The sequence below is a fragment of the Elephantulus edwardii genome, unplaced genomic scaffold (assembly GCF_000299155.1).
Source record: "Elephantulus edwardii isolate Elephantulus edwardi_28Jun2011 unplaced genomic scaffold, EleEdw1.0 scaffold00254, whole genome shotgun sequence".
Lineage (NCBI taxonomy): Eukaryota > Metazoa > Chordata > Mammalia > Macroscelidea > Macroscelididae > Elephantulus > Elephantulus edwardii.
Genome location: NW_006400004.1, coordinates 1,137,555 through 1,158,890, shown reverse-complemented (window position 1 = coordinate 1,158,890; position 21,336 = coordinate 1,137,555). Strand labels below are relative to the sequence as shown.

The window sequence follows — 21,336 nt, the reverse complement described above, 5'->3', positions numbered from 1 at the left end:
TAGTGCTGGTCATGAGTAAGAAAGAATGAAATGGCACAGAAATGAGGAATAGAATCCTTATGGTGTTTAATTCTGATTCAGTAATTTCTGAAAGCCACCCAAATTTCTGTCATGTTGAACTGGTTTCAACATATTCCTGGGTTGTTGTTAATTGTCTTTTTTATCTAAGCTAGTTAAGGGCTGGTTTATCTTACTTGTAATTAAAATAATCTTGTCTAGTTTAGAATGAAATGTTCTACTTCTGTTTCTATCTCTGCTGACAATACCAAAAGAAAGCTACCAACACCCAACAATCTAAGTAATCTATATTAAAAAATTAGATAGCATGACCATTGGCCATATTACTAGTAGTGACCTTTGTACTGTAAACATCACATAGGTGTCCACAGGTTTATTCCTCTACTATTTTTCTTTAATGCAGAACTAGTTTCCTGTTATTATCCTATTAAGAGATATAAAACTGATTATTTTAATGACTTATGTAGTATGCTGAATTTACTAAGGAGTCCAGCACTTCTATACCTAAGTAATTCATATATATTTTATGTAATGTTTATAGAATAGATAATTCTTTTTTAAATTTTGAGTTCTAAAGGTTTTTATGTACTTCTGAAAAACTTTCTAAGAGGGGGAAGCTGATAAATTGGTCTTTGCTAAACTTAAATCTTTTACACTGTGAATCACATTGTCAAAATAAAAATACAAGCCCACAAAAATTTGAAAAAAACTTTAAAAATTTGAAAATTATATTTAAGACAAAAGATTATGTCAACTGAAAGAATTATGCATGTTTCTGCATAATCCTATATACCGTATCTATAATTCACTTATTATTAAATATAAATGCTTTTTCATTTATAAGTGAAGACTATATTCACCTTGTCAAAGATTTAATTTTGTTGGATCTATATTCAATGTCCATGGAAACAGCAATAAAAAAAAATCAAAGGATGCACTACATGTGGCAAATCTGCTTGCAAATGATCTGTTTACAGTGCTAAGAAGGAAAAATGCCACTCTGAAGAACAAAGTACTTTTTTTTAAAGGAATAAAGTACTTTTGATCAAAGCCATGGTATTCTGAATTGCTTCTTATGTATGCAAAAGCAGGACAATGAACTGGGAGACCAAGAAAGTACTGCAGTGTTTTAACTCATAATACTAGTGAATAATAATGAATATACCATGGATCACTGAAAGAATAAAAAAAGTGTATGTCTTAGAAGTCAGAAGGACTAAAACAAAGGACTATAAATTTCATTAGAGAAAAGCTTAGAAGAACCCTAGAAGCACCAATTCACAACATGAACAGTCTTTCAAATATCCTGAAAAACCTAAAACCAGGAGAAGATAAAAGAGATGAATGGGACCTTCTAAGAATCAAATCCCTATGCACTCTCAAAAGCTTTTCTAACAGTAAAAAGGGAAGCCACTGAATGGGGGGAAAAAGTTGGTAATGACATGTCTGATAAGGGCCTTATATCTAGAATTTATAGAATACTCGAGCGCCATAACAAGATGATGATAAACAACCCAAAGCAAAACGGGCACAGGACATTAAAAAGCACTTCACCGAAGGAGACATTCAGATGAACAAACACATGAATAAATGTTCAAAATCCCTAGCTCTAAGAGAAATGCAAATCAAAACAACTATGAGATATCATCTCACGCCAGTAAGAATAGCAAAATTTAACAGAACAGCAAACATCAAATGCTGGAGAGGTTGTGGAGAAACTGGAACCTTTATTAACTGATGGTGGAAGTGTAAAATGGTGCAACTACTATGGAAGGCTGTATGGCACTTTCTCAAAAAGTTGCAAATAGAGATACCATTTGACCCAGCAATTCTACTACTGGGAATATACCCCAAAGAAACCATAACTGCCACCCAAGCAGATGTATGCAGACCCATGTTTATTGAGGCTTTGTTCGAAATAGCAAAGAGCTGGAAACAACCCATGTGCCCATCAACAAACGAATGGATAGGGAAGCTGTGGTATATGTACACAATGGAATATTATGCAGCACTGAAAAACAAGGAACTCATGGAATATACAAAATGGGTGACCCTGGAGGACATTATGCTGAGTGAATAGCTCAGTCACAAAAGGATAAATAGTGCATAATGCCACTGTTATAAAACAGGACTGACATAGGGGTTGGGGAAAAACTAAGAAAGGAGGGGATAAATAATGTACATGGCATTGAAATAGACAAGGGAGAGAACTGTATAAAAGGAATACATGATTAGGTATTATTGGCATGACAAGAGCCCAGAATAAGAGCTGCATAGTAAAATGGACTGGGGGTGAGGGAACTGTGTAACAATGAAAGGATTTTTTTTTCCAAAGAGAAAAGCAAACTGGGGTGGGGGCAGGGAGGAAAATGTTTAACAATAAATGAATGGAAATTCAAGTTCTCTTTCAATTCTCATTAAAATCTCAATTAAAAAAGAAAGGTAAGGGGAAAAAAAGAAATAAGGATGCTAAGACTTTGTCTCATGTACTTTGGCCATGTATTCAAAGAAGGATTAGTCTTGGTAAATGAACAGATTATCAGCTCCAAGGCATAAAGAGATCGCCAAATACAGCTAGAAATGCACAATCTGAGTAGGATACAATTAATGAATGGAACCTTCTAAAGATTAAATCCATGTGTGCATCAAAAACTTTTTTCAACAAACATCTGGTAATACCATCTCAGATAAGAGCTTCATAACAAAAGTTTACGGAATATTCCTAGGCCTCCACAAAAAAATACTGATAACCCAATTACAAAATGGGCAAAAGACATGGAAATAATTTTCACACATGAAGACATTGAATGACAGACAAGTGAAGAAATGCTCAAAATGACTGGCAATAAGAGATGCAAATAAAAACCACAATGAGGAACCATCTTATTCCAGTAATAGTGGCATAGTTTGACAGAATAGAAAGTAATAAATGTTGGAAAGGATGTGGTGGGAAAGGAACTCATACACATTTTTGGTGGTACAACCATTCTGGAAGGCTGTCTGACACTTTCTGAAAAAGATGAACATAGATATTCTAAATGACCCAGCTATTCCACTGCTTGGAATATACTCTGAGAAAATGAAAACTTAGGCATAAACGGAGTCTTGTATACCAATGTCCATTATTCACTATCACAAGCACATGGAAAGAGACCACATGTCCAAGCACAAACGAATGGATTGAGAAAGTATGGTACATTCATACAACAGAATACTACACAGTACACAGAAGCAATGGTTTTTTAAATACCTAACGAGAGAGGGATTGGAGAGCTTTATGCTGAGTGAACTAACTCAGTCCCACAAGGACAAATATTATACAAACCATTACAGAGGGATGATTATAAGGATCCAGGGCAGGGGGGAAGGTGGAAGCAGAAGGACGAGGATGTGCAGGGGGCCACCGGGATTAATTATGAAGCTGTACAATTTGATGGGGGGGAGGGCTTGAAGGAAATTGGAGAATCTGTTCTGGGAAACAATATATTAAAATTTTATAAATAAACTAGCATTTTTTTTAAATCCCTCTTGAGGCATACTGAGGCATCCACTTCCTAAACCACATGCCTCTGAAAACTCTACGAACTTGGAGAAATGACAATAGTTACGGAAAGGCATTACGTCTTTTGTTCATCGAGTTGCTATGAGTCATGTTCTACTCAATGACAACAACAACAACAACAACAACTGAGGCATACAGCAATGGATGATATGCTCATGATTCAGCCCTGAGCACAGCTTTTGGAACTGAAAATGAAGGAACAGAAATCTTCTGCTGTTAAAGACACAGACAATTCTGCGGCATTTGAAATCTTAAGAAGAGAAGCAGGTCTTGCACATCTTTATACTTTTTCATTTTAAGTTAAAAAGAGACAAGATATCTGTAGCAGAGAAAGCTACAGGGGACAAAGGAATAATATTCTGGGTTTTTAAATCACACTAGAAGATGAGATAAGGAGAATTCTGCAACACTAGCATAAATACAGTTCCCAGGATGTGAAAATGGTTAATGCACTCAGCTGGTAGGCAAAAGTTCAAGTCCACAAAGGGATGCCTTGGAAGAAAGGCCTGCTTATCAACTTCTCAAAAATCAGCCACTAGACATCCTGTGGGACACAGTTCTATTCTGATGCACGTAGGATGCAATCAACTTGATGTTAACTGGTTTGTTTAAAAAGAGAAATTAAAGTTCCCATCAGGTGTTACCCTGGTATTTGACCCAAAATTAATCTGAAGACCAAGATGGGCTAAAAGGATGAATAGTGTGAATATTGTAAAATAGGTAATTTTAAACACTGTTTACATGAAAAAATTAAAATTATCTCTTAAAAAAGGAAGTCAAACTGTAAAGTGCAGTTCAAATTTTCACATCTTTTGACTGAAATCCCACATTTTAATATCAAGAAAATCTAAAAAAAACAGAGTATCAGAGGGAAAAAAAAGGAAACTCTCATCAAGATGCTCCAACAATGGACTGAGATGTGGCAGTGATTGTGTAGATGGCACAAGTTTGAGGCATGGTTCATTCCGTGCACTCTAAGTTAGAAATAGCACCTGACAACAATCCACAGCAGGAATATTAGGTAGGTTAAAAACACCCTCTGAAAAATCCTAATATGAAGAATACTTTTTTTACTATATAACGTAACTAACTACTTAATATGTCATATTATATAACAAGTCAGAAACCTCTCCAAAATATTGAAGAGGAATGGTATCACTTTGAAGCCTTAAGGTATGCCTGATTCAGGTCTTTTCCATTAACTGCTAAGCATCTGACTGCTGGACAGTGAATAAGAATGGCAGAAGAATTGACAACTTTGAGTTGTGGTGTTGCAGAAGAGTACTGAATACTCCACAGACTGCCAAGAAAGAAAGAGTAGGTATGTCTTGAAAAAGTGCAGATACCATACTCCCTGGAGGCAATGATGGCAAATTTTTCTCTTATACTGTGGACATAATTCTTGGAGAGGTTATTCCTTGGAAAGGAATATCATGCTCTGAAAGGTGAGGGTCTGTGAAAGAGAGAAAGATCCCCAAAGAAATGGACTGGCATGGTAACTGCAGCAAAGAACTCATGTGTATGAGATACAGTGAAGATGGCACAGGGTTCAGGATATGTTGTTCATAGGATCACGAGTCATACGCAACTCAATAGCACCTAACAGTAACAACTATCTAACACGACTAATTGATAATCTTATCCACAGCCTTCCCCGGCCCTTGCTTTGACTGCTGATATTGAAAATCTCCACTGACTTTCCAAAGGAATAGTCAATCTGACTCATGGCTTGTCATCAAGTAAGGTCCATGTGTACAGTTAGTCACCTTACATATTTTTATAAAGATTTTTTGCAATAAATTCATCATCCATGGTAGAAAATGCAAAATTTGATCTCTAGTCTTATTACTGTCACCAAGTTGATTATTTTTCATCTGATAAAAAACAAAATTCATCTAACATCACCAATGATATCCCTCATGTCAAGGCCTCTTCTGAATCCAGCATGAAGTTCTAAAAGTTCCTTGTGGTTGTATTGTTCCAGTCTTTTTTAATAGCTTTAAGCAAGATTCTACTTGTATCTGATATTAAGGACACTGATTATCTCCACATTGTTGGATGAGGGTTTTATGTGAACAAATATGGAACTCTTCCAGTCATTTGGCCAGGTAATTGTCTTCCAAATTTCATGGCTCAGACTATTGTTGTTATGTGCTGTCAAGTAGCCTGTGAGTCATAGTGAACCTACGTACAATAGTCCTAAACACTGCTCTATCTTGTGCTAACCTCACTGTCTCAGATACATCCACCCCTAGTACCCCAGTTACTGAATCAATTCACCTCATAGAGGGTCTTCCTCTCCTGCGCTGTCCCTCCATCCTACCAAGCATGACATCCTTCTCCAAGGACTGGTCCCTCCTTGCAACATGTCCAAAGTATGTCAGACGCAGCTTCAGAATCATTGCCTCCAAGGAGCAGCCTTGTTTAACCCTCTCTAGGGTGAATCTGTTCATTTTCTTAGCAGTCCATGGTATGTTCAATACTCTTCTCCAACACCACAACTCAAAGGCTTCAATTCTCCTTCTATCCTCCCTAGTCACTGTCCAGGTATTTGAAGCATAACAAGTGATTGCAAAGACCATGGTCTGTATCAGAAACACTTTAGTCTCCAGAGTGACACCATTGCTCTTCAATACTTTGGAGAGGTCCTTCACAGCTAACTTTCCCATCACAATGTGTCTTTTAATTTCCTGGCTGTTGGTGCCAAGAGTGTTGACTGTGGAGTGAAGCAAACTACAGCTGTTAACAATCTCAATCTCTTTTTTTTTTTTAAGATGCTCAGCCTCATTTAATACCATAAGAGAGAGCTTAGAGAGTTTTAAGAGAATGAAGCCTTTATTTCCTTGTTTCACACAAAGGTGGCAGAGTTGGTGGCTTTTTGATTTTTAGTCAAAGAGACCAAATCCCATATCCTCGTCCGACTCTTCCTTTGCTTCCACCTTGGCTGGGGCCGCAGCAGCAGGAGCAGCTGTGGTAGTGGCGGCGGCCGCTGGGGCAGCAGTCACAAATGTAGATGGATCAGCCAGGAATGCCTTGACCTTTTCAGCCAATGGGAAGGTGTAGTCAGTCTCCACAGACAAAGCCAGGACCCGCTTATACCCATTGATGATGGAATGTGGTATTGAGGCCACAGTTGGGTAACCAATCTGCAGACAGATGCTGACAACACTGCGGACACCCTCTAGGAAGCGGGTATGCAGGGTCTCCTCTGTGATGTCAAGCACTTCAGGATTGTAGATGCTGCCGTTGTCAAACACCTGCTGGATGATCAGCCCGAAGGAGAAGGGAGAGATGTTCAGCATGTTCAGCAGGGTGGCCTCGCTGGCTCCCACCTTGTCTCCAGTCTTAATCAGCTGCACGTCACTCAGAATTTCAATGGTGCCTCTGGAGATCTTAGTGGTGATGCCCAAAGCCTGGAAGAAGGAGGTCGTCTCGGGGCCCAGACCAGTGTTCTGGGCTGGCACAGTAACCTCACACGGAGCAATGGCACCAGCACGGGCAGCAGCCGGCACCTTGTTGGCCAGCAGCATGTCCCTGATCTCTGTGAGATCCTCTTTGGTGAACACAAACCCCACGTTCCCCCGGATATGAGGCAGAAGCTTCTCCAAGGCCGGGTTGATGTCCAGGTGGCCCCGGATGGCCTTGCGCATCATGGTGTTCTTGCCCATCAGAACCACAGCCTCCCCACGGAGGGACATGCGGATCTGCTGCATCTGCTTGGAGCCGACATTGTCTGCACCCACGATGAAGCATTTCGGATAATCATCCAGAAGTTGGATGATCTTAAGGAAGTAGTTGGACTTCCAGGTTGCCCTGTCTTCCCTGGGCATCACTGCAGTGCATCAGGGATTGCCACGTGGGGTTTAAAGACGATGTCACTCTCACGAGGACGCCTGGAGAGAGAGCAATCTCAATCTCTTTATCATCCACCGTGATGCTGCCAATTGGCCCAGTGGTGAGAATATTTGTCTTCTTGATATTGAGCCTCAATCCATACTGAAGACTGCAGTCCTTGACCATTGCAGGTCCTCCTCAGTTTCAGCAAGCAGAGTTGTGTCATCTGCATAATGTAGGCTATTGAATCTTCCACCAATCCTGATGCCACAATTCTCCTCATACAGCCCAGCCTCCCGGATGTGGTTCAAATCTACCAGCTGCTCCACATGAGATGTATAGGTAAGGTAATTTCTTCCAGTGCAATTTACTGCCTCTGAAAACCCACTTAAGTCTCAGCTATGTGTTGGTTCCAACTCGACAGCAAACAACCTTCTAGCTCAAGTTGCAGAGTTTCTTACAAAATCCATTTTGGTCTTTCTTTTCTGTCTAGGTTATGACCTTTTGTTTTCTTCATGGATGATGTCTTTGGTGTTATCCTACAACTCTTCTAGTCTCCAGTGTTCTATGTATCAAATATTTTCTTGAGATAGTTTTACAAGTCTATTGGTATAGAATCAAATTTGTCTTAGTCGAAGTGCAATCAGAGTATCCCTTAGAGGTAAAGATTGTGGAACCTTGTGAAAAAACATCAGGCTGGTAAATGTTAAGAGTTAGTGAAAGGTAGAAAGATGAATCCTGGCTGAAAGCAAAGAATAACAGAAGAATATTACTTGTGTTTTATTGACTATGCAAAGGTATTTGACTGTGTGGATGATAACAAAGTACAGCTAGCACTGTGAAGAATGAGAATCCCAGAACACTTACCAAGACTAGGAAGCTGTTATACGAAGAGAGCAAGGGAATATGATGTGACTTAAAATTAAGAAAGGTGTGCATCAGTTGTATCCTTTCTCCATACTTATTTAATCTGTACGCTGAGCAAATTATTTGAGAAATTCCACCCTATGAATAAAAATGTGGAATCAAGATTGGGGAAAGACTTATCAATAACTTTCATTATGCAGAAAATAAAATCTCACTTGCTCAAAGTGAGAAGGACTTGCTTTTGAGTCAGCCCCGTGCAACTCGTGAGCTTTTTGTAGCCTGGTCCTAGATTCTACCCTTACCTCTGTGGTACCCACGGCTCTTTTCATCAAGATGCCTGAGGAAGCACATCATGGAGAGGAGGTGGAGAACTTTTCCTTTCAGCCAGAGATTGCCCAACTTATCTTATTAGCAATACCTTCTATTCCAACAAGGATAATTCCTTAGAGCGTTATCTCTAATGCTTCTGATGCAGTGGACAAGACTTACTATGAGGGCCTCACAGTCCCTTCCAAATTGGACAGTGGTAAAGAGCTGAAAATTTACATCATCGTCAACTGCCAGAAATGCACTCTGACTCTTGTGGACACAGGAACAGGCATGATCAAGGCTAATGTCATAAATAATTTGGGAACAATTGCCAAGTTGAGTACCAAAGCACTTATGGAGGCTCTGCAGGCAAGTGAAAACTTCTACATGATAGGTCAATTTTATTTCGGCTTTTATTCTGCCTATCTGCTGGAAGAGAAAGTGATAGTGATCACAAAATAACAATGAGGAAGAGCAGTATATACCAGGGAGTCTTCAGCTGGTGGTTCTTTCACAGTTTGTGCTTAATATTGTGAGCTGACTGGTCAGGGTACTAAAGTGATTTTGCACCTTAAAGAAGATCAGACAGAGGACTTAGAAGAGAGATGAGTCAAAGAAGTAGTCAAAGAAGCACTCAGAGTCCACAGGCTATCCCATCATCCTTTATTTGGAGAAAGAACAAGAGAAGGAAATCAGTGATGATGAGGAAGAAGAGAATGAGGAAGAGGAAGACAGATACTGAAAATAAGCCCAAGATTGAAGATGTGGGTTCAGATGAGGAGGATGACAGTGGAAAAGACAAGAAAAAGAAAACAAAACAGAAAGGAGTAATACATTGATTGGAAAGAACTGAACAAGACTAAGCACATTATGACCAGATATTCTGATCACATCAAGAGGAGGAATATGGAGAGTTCTACAGCAGCCTTCAGGGTATTGCTGTTTATCACTCCATTGGCTCCCTTTGATGTCTTTGAGAAGAAAAAAAAACTATATGGTTGCCATGTGGTCATCATAGACAGCTGTGATGAGTTGATACCAGAATATCTGAGGTTCATCCATGGTGTGGCTGACTCCGACAACTTTCCCAACATTTCTGAAGAAATGTTTCAACAGAACAGAATTTTGAATGTCACCGTCAAGTAGTACCTTGATGTCTTCTCTGAGTTGACACAGATAAGGAAAAGAACAACAAATTCTATGAGGCATTCTTTAAAAACCTGAAACTTGGGATCCATGAGGATTCTACTGACTGGCATTGCCTTTCTGAGCTACTTCACTACCTCACTTCCCAGTCTGGAAAAGAGATGACTCTCTCTCTCAGAATATGTGTCTCACATGAAAGAGACCCAGAAGTCCACCTATTACATCACTGGTGAGAGTAAAGAGCAAGTGGCCAACTCTGCTTTTGTAGAACGAAAGTGCAAGTGGGACTTTGAGGTTGTGTATATGACTGATCTTACTGACGAGTACTGTGTGCAAAAGCTCATGGAATTCGATGGGAAAAGCCTGGTTTCTGTTACTAAGGAGGGCCTAGAACTATCTGAGGATAGAGAAGAGGAAAAAGAATATGGAGAAGAGCAAAGCCAAGTCTGAGGAACTCTGTAAGCTTATGAAGCTTATGTCTGGATAAGAAGGTTGAGAAGGTGACAGTCACCAACAGACTTGTGTCTTTACCTTGCTGCAGTGTGCTTAGCACATATGGCTGGATAGTCAATAGGCAACACATCATGAAAGCACAGGTGCTTCAGAACAACTCTACAATGGGCTACATGATGGTCAAAAAGCACCTGAATATCAACCCTGATTATCCTATTGTGACACTCAGGCAGAAAGCTAAGCCAGACAAGAATGACAAAGCTGTTAAGGATGTGGTGATGCTGATATTTGAAAGTGCTCTCTTATAGCTTCTCCCAAGAGGACCCCCATACTTATTGCAACTGCATCTACTACATGGTCAAGCTAGGCTTAGGCACTCATGAAGATGAGATGACAGTCAAGGAATTCAGCGTTGCTGTTCCTGATGAGATCCCCCCACTTGAGGGTGATGAGGATGCATCTCGCATGGAAAAGATCCTACCGTAACATGTCCCTCCACTTCTTGTCCACTGTATAGCATTTCTGTGGCTTCCACGGCAGCCTTAAGTTGCCCACTCCCACTTGGCTCCATCTGTTGATAGTGCTTTTCTTTCTTGTCCTGTATGTAAGACAGTATGTAAGGGCCTCTGGCCTCATCTCCTTTCTCAAGAGTGAGGTTGGGCGTTGTGTATTGGGAGGGTTTTCCTTTTAGGTTAATTTTGTTCTGAAATTAGAGTATGCAATACAAAAAAGATGATATTTAATAAAAACAACAACAACAACAAATCCCCACAAAATGAGGAGCTCTTGAAGTGCTTGGTGCAGAAGATCCAAGACTGCAACTTCAATAGGGACTGCATTTCAACACCAAGAAAACAAAAATTCTCACCACTGGATCGATAGGCAACATCATGGTAGACGGAGAAAAGTTGAAACTTTTCATAACTTCATCTTACTTAGACTCATAATCAGTACATTTAGGACCAGAAGTCAGGAGATCACGAGGTGTATTGTACTGGAAAAGTCTATACTCAAGGATCTCTCCAAATTATTGAGGAATTTGAGGTCAGTTTGAAGACTAAAGTACACCTGATCTAGGCCATGTTTTTTTCTATCACTTGCTATGCTGCTAAGAGCTGAACAATGAAAATAGTAACAGAAAAATTGATACCTTTGAACCATAGTACTGGAGAAGAGTACTAAATATCCCAGGGCTGCCCAAAGAACAAACAAATATATCTTGGAGAAAGTGCAGCCAGCGCGTTCCTTGGATACAAAGATGATAAAGCTTCGTCTCATGCTTTGGGCATGTTGCTAGGAGAGGCTATTAGACTGGAATATCATGCTTGCAAAGATGGACAGATAGTAAAAGAGAGTAAGACCTTCAAACAGTTGATTGACAGGGACTGCAGTAATGGGCTCGTGTGTCAGAGATTGTGAAGATGGCACCAAACAAGGCTCCTCTCTGTTATTCAGTTTTGCTCTAAGTGGTATTTAACTTGATGGCACCTAACAACAACACCACCACCACAAATGGGTGTAAAAGGAGCTCTAAAAACCTAGTCTGTAGAGAGTTGCACTGTTAAGCTCTAGGCTCCATCTCTCTCACAATCTGAATCCCCCAAGAGTCCTGTGGAAGAAAGATAGACCCTATCTTCTTCTGCAACTTGCAGCTTCAGAAAGCTACAGAAAGTCAGGTATGAGTCCTTTCTACCTTGAAAGTAATGATTAAAATGAGAGTGGCAGTGAAGTGGTATCTCATTATCATTTTGATCTGAATTTCCCTAGTGAAAAAGGAAGACCCCAATGAGATGGATTTAGTGCTTAGATACAGCAGCTCAAGCACAGCAGCTATTTTAAGGATGGTGCAGGGCTAGAAATGTTTGCTTCTATTGTTCACTGGGTCAGGACACGTCAGTAATAACAGCTTAAAACAAGAATGACTAAATGATACTGAACATCTTTCAATATGCTTATTGGTTATTTGTATATCTTCTTTGGGGAAATATTTATTCAAGTCTTTGCCCATTTTAAAATTAGACTTTCTATTGTTGAATTGTAAAAATCCTTTATGTAATTTAGTTTAGAATTCTAAACTACAAATGAACTATTAAGATTTTTTTTCTTTCAATCTCTTTTCATTAGTCATTTTTTCATTTTCTTGATGGTGTCCTCTATACATATTTTTTTAGCTTTGATAAGTTCTGTTTGTTTTTTTTTCTTTTGTTGTTGAGGTTTTAGGTAACATATTTAAGAAACTGCTATTTAGTACAATGTTGTCCAGATCACACCAATGTTTTTATGAGAGTTCTACAGCTTTAGCATATCTCTATATCTATATCTTAGATATTTTTTCATTCAACCCATTATTTAGGTGCCACTGAGATGAAGAGATGACTAAGACTCACATAGATCCTGTAAACAACAGATCTGAACTGTGCCCTATGCTACACCCTCCCTATCATCTCATGCCCACTGTGAAGTTAGTCACTCCATCTCTTTGTCAATCCATCTCATTGAATGCCTTCCTCCTTTTTGTTGACCCTCTCTCTTCCTTTGCCAACATGATGGCTGTCTCCAAAGATTGGTTTCTCCATTTCACTATCTTTGCCTCTAAGAAGCACTCTAGCTGCACTTCCTTTAAGACAGATGTGTTTTTTTAGCAGTCCATTGTATATTTAATACTCATTATCATCATAATTCAAAGGCATCTATTTTTCTTTGTCCTTCCTTATTCATTGTATAATGTTGAGATGCATGGCAAACAGATAAAAATGTCATGACTTAGATTGTGTCTTTAAACTAACTTTGCTGATCTTCGGCCTTTTGAAGATCTTTGCCCAGTAAAACTCATTTTGTGATTTCTTGACTGCTGCTATCAGGGTTGTTTATTGTACAACACATTTTATCTGTATTCATATTTATATGGATCCAAATAAACTAATTTTTCACAACTTCAATATTTTATCCATTTATCATGATGCATTTATGAGCATGAAAACATCCAGTTGTAATAGTATAATTTGTTGAAAAGGCTATTTTGTTGTTTTCATACCATTAACTCCAATTCAGGAAGCTCTGATGGACTGTTATTGTTGTTGTTAGGTGCCATTAAGTCAAAGTTGACCTATAACAACCCTATAAATTAACAAATCTGAACCTATCCCTATCCCTGACAACCTCATGCTGCAAATGATGGCAAAAAAAAAAAGTTTCTAAGCATGGTTGTCAATTTGAAAGTGTGCAGCAACGTGTTAAGGCCCACCTTAGTGGGTAAGGAGCCAACCTGAAGTCAGGGGATTCAAATCTACTGATTGTGCTGAGAGAGAAAAATAGGCAATCTACTTCCTATTGCAAATTAAAACTTCTGAGAATCTTCTAGACAGTCAGATATGGGTTGTTTGTGACTTGATGTCAAAGTCAGTTGTCCATAGGGTCACTATGAGTCATGCTCAACTTGATGGTACCTAATAACAACAACAACAATAATAACAATTTTTCTCTATGATATATCCAAACTAAGCAAGACTAAGTTTTAATATTGTCTCTGTCATGGAATATTTTCGTTATACATATTCCAAGATTGAGTAGTTCTTTGAAAGTGAAAGTATTCAATTGTTTTGTGGTTAGGTGCCAGTGAGTTGACTATCACTCATAGCTACCCTATGAACAACAGATCTGCAGTTTCTATTTTTCTCCACATCTTGATATGCTTGAGTACACTGTTGTAGTCATTCTGTCAATAAATCTTGTGAATCTTCCTCTCTTTCTCTGACCCTCCACCTTCCCTGGCGTGATGTCCTCTTGAAGGATTAGCTCCTTCTAACAACATATCCAAATTATGTGGAACGACGTTTCATCATTCTTGCCTTGTAGGAGCACCCTGTCTATTCTGATACCACTGTTCAAACGCTTCAGTTCTCTGTTGAGCTGCTTTTTTTGATACCCAGTTTTGGAATGCAGATGAGGTGGTTGGAGAAAGTCAGTTATAAAAATGATATGCCTACTTTTACAAAACACCATTTGCAGCACATTTCCTCATGTAATATTATATTTGATCTCCTGTTTGCTGCCCCCACAGCACTGTTTGTGAATACAAACAGAATGATACCCTTGATAAATCTTGAAAGTTGTAGTCTTTGGCCATCAATAAATGTAAGCTAGCTTCTATTATCTATGTATCAGAAAGCTGGACAATGACTAGGGATGACAAAATAATTGATACCTTTGAGCCATGGTTCTGGAGAAGATTACTGAGTATTGAGCATGGACTGGTAGGAGAACAAATAAAAAGGTTCATCAAGGATAGGGTGAAACCAGGCTGCTCCTTGGAGTCAAGGATTCTGAAGCTTTCTCTGACACACTGTGGACAAGTTGCAAGGAGGGACCAGTCCTTGAAGAGGACATCATGCTTGAAAGGGTGGAGGGACAGTGCGAGAGAGAAAGATCCTTGATGAGATGGATTGATTCAGTGACTGGGGTAATGTGGGGAGGCATGTCAGAGACAATGACATAGGGCTGCCATGTGTCACAAGTGATTTGATGGCACATAACAGCAACCCAGGACAATAAGCTGAGAATATTCCCCAAATGAATTGTCTTGGCATGCTTGTCTAAAAAAAACCTGCCTCTATGAGTTCATTACTGGACTCTCAATTCTAGTTCATTAATTTCTAAGACTTTGTCAGTTGTTGTTGTTATGTGCTGTTGAGTCACTTGCTATTCATAACAATCCTATGCACAATAGCTCAGAACCCTGCCGTATCCTGGGCCAATCTCACTGTCTCTGACATATTACCCTGGTCACTGTGTCAATCCATCTCATCCAGGGTCTTCCTCTCCTGCACTGTGTCTCTTCCCTTCCAAGCATGATGTCCTTATCCAAGGAGCTTTGAGTAACATGGACAAAGTACCAGAGATAGACCTTCAAAATCCTTGTCTCCAAAGAGCAACTTGGTTTCACCCTCTCTAGGACAGACCTGTCTGTTCCCTTGGCAGTTTCTGGTATGTCCAATACTAATACTCTTCTCTAGCACCACAAGTCAAAGGCATCAATTTGTCTTCTGTCATCCTTAGTCACTGTCTAGCTTTCTGATGCATAGCAAGTAATTGCAAAGATCATGGCCTGGATCAGGCACACCTTAGTCTCCAGACTGACATCCTTGTTCTTCAGCACTGTGGAGGGGTCCTTTACAGCAGATTATTCCAATGCAATTCATCTTTTGAATTCCTGAGCTCTAGTGCTAGCTGTATTGAGAAGCCTAATTTCTACAAGTTATATTGCTAATCCAAAGGCCATATCTCTTTGGCAGTTTTAATCCACCAGTAGATACTCAAAGAGAAAGGCAATTTCCAGCCCCAAAAACTCATTGAAGGGTCAACAATGAATTGGTTCTGACTCAGTTGCAATGAGTTATGTCAATAAATGGTATAGAAATATAGCTGATTTTATATGTCTATCTGGCTTCCTATAACCTTGATTAAGATTTATCTTTTTTTTAATGTTTTGAAACATTCAAAACTTTTATTTGGTTGATTTTCTTTATTGGTTTCCTCTATATAATCTTTTCCTACATTTTATCATCTTTCTTTTCTTTTTCATGCTTACTTGACATTTATTTGCTCTTCTTTTCTAGACTCTGAAAGTGAAAATTATTGATTTGAATTCTTTCTAAATACTGCTGACAGTAAGTTATGATTTTTTTCCCTCTCAAGACCGCTTTTGTAGCATTTCATGTGTTTTCATATTTTGTGTTTTAATTTTTATTTTTCTCAGAGTATTTTCAAATCTTCCTTCTCTATTAAACTTTGTGACTAAACTTTTTTTCTTAATTTCTATTATATTTGTGAATTCCCATATTTCTTTCTACTATTGTTTTCTATCCTCAAGAATGTTCCAGATCTGATTGAATGTGTATTTTGCTGTTGAGTGAAGTATTGTAAAGGTGTCTATTAGTCAAGTTTGTTTATAATATTTGTGGTATAGGAGGTTTATTTTTCAAAATGGTCTTTGACTTTGTCGCATGGTTAAGTGAGAACTTGCAAAACAAGGTGTGTAGACTACTCATGTTGGGATTGATCCATTTTATCCACCACACTAGGTTCAAATTAAGATGGTTTAGTGGGAAAACGGAAAGAATCACCACACGCAACACCTAGATGATTCAAATGAAAATAAGTTTGACAAAGCAAAACCAAGTTTGGCAAATGCTTTTAAAAATTTTTTTTTTGTTAGACAGAGCTAGCATTGGAAAAGAGGTATAGAATTGGAAAAGAGGTATATAAAAAGAGGTATAATAGAGGTTTCCCCCCTTTTTAATAGTCACTCCAAAAGAGCCAACATGGGATCTGAACTTAAAGAATCCTTTTATTCCCAACTTAATGCTCAATGACCTAGTCATATGCCAGAGAAGAGTTTTCAGGTAGATTTCCCCTCTCAAGAAATTGCTTCCTTCCTTCTTCCTATCTTTTATGCCATACTTTAAAAAAAAAAAAGAGAGGTCACTAACCTACCTAGGAAGACTGATGTCCTTTATCTCACTTCTTTTCTAAGTGGTTGTTATTAGGTGACACTGAGTTGAGTATGATTTTCAGTGACACTATGAACAACAGATCTGAATCCTTTCCTATCCTGTGCCATCCTTACCACCTCTAATAAACCTGAGCCCATTCCTGCAGTCCCCATGTTAATTGTTCTTGTTAGTGGCCTCCCCCCCTTTCACTGACCCTTTAACTTTCCAAGTATGTAAGCCATTTCCAAGGAAGAGACCCTCCTTGTAATATGTCCACAGTGTGATGTGAAGCTTTGACATCCTTGTTTCTTAGGAACACTCTGGTTGTACCTTTTCTAGGACATATCTGTTTTTCTTTAGCAGTCCATGCCTATTCAATAATCCTCTGTGACATCACAACTCAAAGGCTTCAATCTTTCTTCTGTCATCCTTATTCATTGTTTAGCTCTCAGATGCCTAACAAATGACTGAAGAGACCATGGCTTGAATCAGGCATGCACTCCTTACTCTTCAAACTGTATCACTGCTCCTCAGTGTTCTGGAAAGGTCAGGGGACTTTCCCACAGCAATCACCTTCCTTATCTCCCGACTGCTGGTATCAAGGGTATTAATTGTGGATCAAGGTAAATCATTGATAGTTTCAAGCCTTTCTCGTCCATTATAATATTGCCTATTGGCCCAGTGGTAAGAACATTTATTTTCTTGATACTGGGATGTAATTCACATTGAAGGCTGTAGTTTTTGATCCTCTGCAGCACACACTTCATGTCTTCCTCTTTTGTAGCAAGCAATGTTGTGTCATCTGCATAACATAAGCTGTTTTTTACCTCCATCAATATTATCTTTGTTTTTTACTGTGTGTGTATATATATATATATATATATATATATATATACACACACACACACACACACACAAAGTTGGGCTTTTAGTACCTGATTTGTTGGGAACATTTTCCCTTGGCTTCTACAACAGTTAAAATACTTGCTGATTAAGAAAACAAACTTCAGCAAAAAGGGGTAAATGTACCTATCTTGTTGAGAAAACTAAAATATTTCTCCACCTAAGACTTCATACTCCTTCCAATGAAAATATAAGACTTCTGTATCAATAGAAATATTGAGACCTGGTGGCCTACTGGCAAGAAGCTGCACTGCAATCCCAGAGGTATACGGTTCATATCCACCAGATGCTCTAGTAGAGACGGAGGGGCAATCTCCTCCTGTACCAGTCAGATTATATTTGATGGTACACACACATCATCATCATCATAATCATCATCATCATCATCATCAAAGAAATACTGAGACCAAAAGAACATTGGCCTGCATGTATCCTCATTACTGAGGACAAGCTGGTTTTAAATCATAACAACCCTCCATTAGATAGCCCAGGCTGATGGTAACTTATTAACAGAGGGTGACTGCCCGTCTTCCTCCCAAGGAGCAATATGGGGACTTGAACCATAGAGACACAAAGCCTTTTGGCTGCCAGTTTAACACCCTTAATGTTCCACCAAATCTAATCTTATATTGAAGGAAAACTGCCCTTCCAATTTAGCCCTTTAACCTGCTGCTCTACACCTGCCTCATCACTGACAAAATCATCTAGTTTATTTTTTCTATTCTTTCTCTCCCATTTGCTTCTGATTTTCAAGTATCCCTGGCACACACTTATTTCTATCACTCCAACAATCCTGTCATCTCCCTGTCATCAAGATTTTTATCTTCTTTATAAAACATGCTTCATTGATTTTGAATAGTTCTAGTTAAATATGTCATCCTCAACACATTAAGATTAGCTTTTCCCAATCTGATAGAATTCATATGCAACGAAAAACATTAATGCTAACTCCATTATTTCTTGATGCTAGATGCATCAAGAATTGGACTAGACACTAAGCAGACAGAGTTAAATTGTTTTGGGTTTTTTGTTGGTATACTTTTAGGAAAGGAGGGCAAAGTGGAAGAAAGCAGTAGCTGGCACATTAAGGAGCTACTAGGAACTAATATTAAAATGTGGTCATTATTACAAGGCAACTAACAAATGATAATGTTTGTCACAGCATCAGAGTAGCAGCCTTTACTGATCATGAAAGTTCCATGATATTAAGCTTGTCACTCCAGAAAAAGGCAGAAGTCTATTAATAGAACAGTAGAGAAAGGCAGAAGCCAACCAGCATTAAGAGTGAAGTATGCAGATGGTGCTAATTCTGGAGTCCTGGAAGCTTCAAGACATTAATTTATCACAAGGCCATAACATTCAGGAAGAAGCAAGCAGTTTAACTGTCCCTCCCAGTATCTACACATGGAACATTTCTTGAACAGCCAGGTACCATGAGACAGATCCACAGTTCCATCTGTGACCATCATGCTCACAGTTGAGTCAGGCACAGAAGTAACCCAGCATGCTGGTGCCCCCATTCAGACAGCAGGTCTTGGTTAGTTTTTTTTTACTGCCCTCGATGCACATGGACATTGAGAAGCTGAAAGACTTTGGCTGATTTGCCTGCTCCATCTGGGCTTGAAGGTTGGTGTCTTCCAGAGACAGCCATGGTAGCCCGAACTAGCAATCAATCCCAGTTCCATACTCTGATGCTGTGACAAAGATTGCCATGGGGCAAATATTCAGTTCCTGAAAAGGAGAATGTAAAACAGTAGAAAATATCCCCGATTAGAAATTCAGTTTCACCAGGGACCGGGGTCTCAGGCTGCCAGGCTCATCACCTGGTGCTCGTCATCCATACTAAGCTGTTGATGAGTCTTCCTCTCATCTTGATACCACATTCTTCTTTACAGAGTCTGGTTTCATGAATCGTTTGCTCAGCATACAAATTGAATAGGTATGGTGAAAGGATACAACCCTGACACACCCTTCCTGATTTTAAACCACGTAATGCTTCCTTGCTTGATTCAGACAACAGCAGCTTTGGGTCTAGACATAGATTTTGTATGAACACAATTAAGTGTTCTAGGATTCCCATTCTTCTCAATGTTAGCCATAGTGTGTTCTGATCTATACAGTCAAATCCCTTTGCACAGTTAATAAAACACTAATAGATATTCTTCTGGTGTTCTCTAATTTCAGCCAGGAGCCATCTGACATCAGCAATATGTGGAGCCACTATTAATACTTCATCTCCTTATTTCCCTTATTTCCTAGATATTGTTCCCTTACATATCTGCCTACAGTCAGTGCAGTGATTTTGTGTCCAAGTGCATACACACCAGGAATCATAGAGAATCTTGACTCTCTCTTCATTGTTTGACTAAGTTATTAAGGAAGGTTGAGTTAAGGTATTACTACTTGCTTAAGGATTCAATTCTCTGATCTAGACTATTGGATTTCCTTCAAGGAGGAAAATATACACTGTGTGCTTTCATTTTACTCTTAATGAAACAAGTTTTGATCTCCATTTATCTTCTCTGGTAAAGAAGGGGATATAGAGATGGGAAAAGTTTCTCCTAACACATATCATAAAGCAATACAGTAAATAAATATTGGTTCTAGTTTCCTCTATCATTCTTTTCTTTTTTCTTAGCAATTTCTATACTCCATATTTTTTAGCTTTTAATGACCTTTTTTTTAAAACAACAACAACAACAACAAAACCCCACCAAACACATACTCTGGTGGCAAAGTCTGTATCACGTTCGGCTGATGACCCAGGGTTTTGCATATCCAGTGGTCCAAAAAGACCTGTGACTTTGCAGAAGAAAGATGGGCCGTCTCCTCTCTTTGTCATTTACAATCTTGTAAACCTGATGAAGGACCATTACGAGTCAAAAGTAACACACCATTGTTCGTCCTTGAGTCGTAACTGACCCACAGCAGGTTTTCAGAGGCAGTTAATCACATAGGAGGAGATTGCTCATCCTTCTCCTACAGAGAAGCTGATGGATTTGAGCCATCTACTTAATTCTTAACTTCATTGTCTCCTCCTTTGTGAGGTTAGTGTAAGGTGTATTATATTCACTTTTATAGGATAAGTGAGTAAACACATCTTTGCTCCAATTTTACTTTCTAATTTTTGTTCAAGAAGAAAAATCTTGAGAAGAAGTAATAGGTAGGGGAATTTGTTAGTTGAGGAAACAATACATATTTAAAGATTGATTGCCAATCCCTCTAGAAATACAAAAGCACCAATGAATGAGAAACACAAGACAGATATGAAGAATAATCAAATAGGATTATTTCAAGTGTTAATGGAATTTCCTTGACACTGAGAATGTTCAAGTAAATACTGAACAACTAATTAAAATGTCATACAAAGAATCTGAGCATAGCATAGAGATTTTAGATAGAGATCTATTTTCATCTATTATTCGATGACTTACAAATTTAACATAGTTCTATGAGTTGGGCAAGTATCTTATAAAGATGATAATAATAACAACTGATTTTTTTTGGAATATAACTTTAATGACTATTTGGCTTTTTATTTATTATTACCTTATGTGTTGATCATTAAAAATTAATAACTTATTACTATGTTCTACATAAACATATTTTTTACACTGTTGTTTGTTTGTCGTTATGTGCCATTGAGTCGTTTGCGACTCATAGCGACCAATATACAAGATTCTGCCAAGACATAACCTCCATCAAGTACAAGAGTGAATACAAGGACAATCCCCTGAACCATTACAAGAGTAG

The 21,336-nt window shown here is 38.7% G+C and overlaps 1 protein-coding gene and 2 pseudogenes across 1 annotated transcript in view; 1 reads left to right on the top strand and 2 right to left on the bottom strand.

The window, feature by feature from the left end:
- Positions 1-21,336, bottom strand: part of RNF180 (ring finger protein 180) — a 282,916-nt gene that overhangs the window by 80,447 nt on the left and 181,133 nt on the right. The gene's annotated exons all lie outside the window — the stretch shown is intronic.
- On the bottom strand, positions 6,466-7,410 carry LOC102844435 (annotated as a pseudogene).
- LOC102852997 lies at positions 8,615-10,675 on the top strand (annotated as a pseudogene).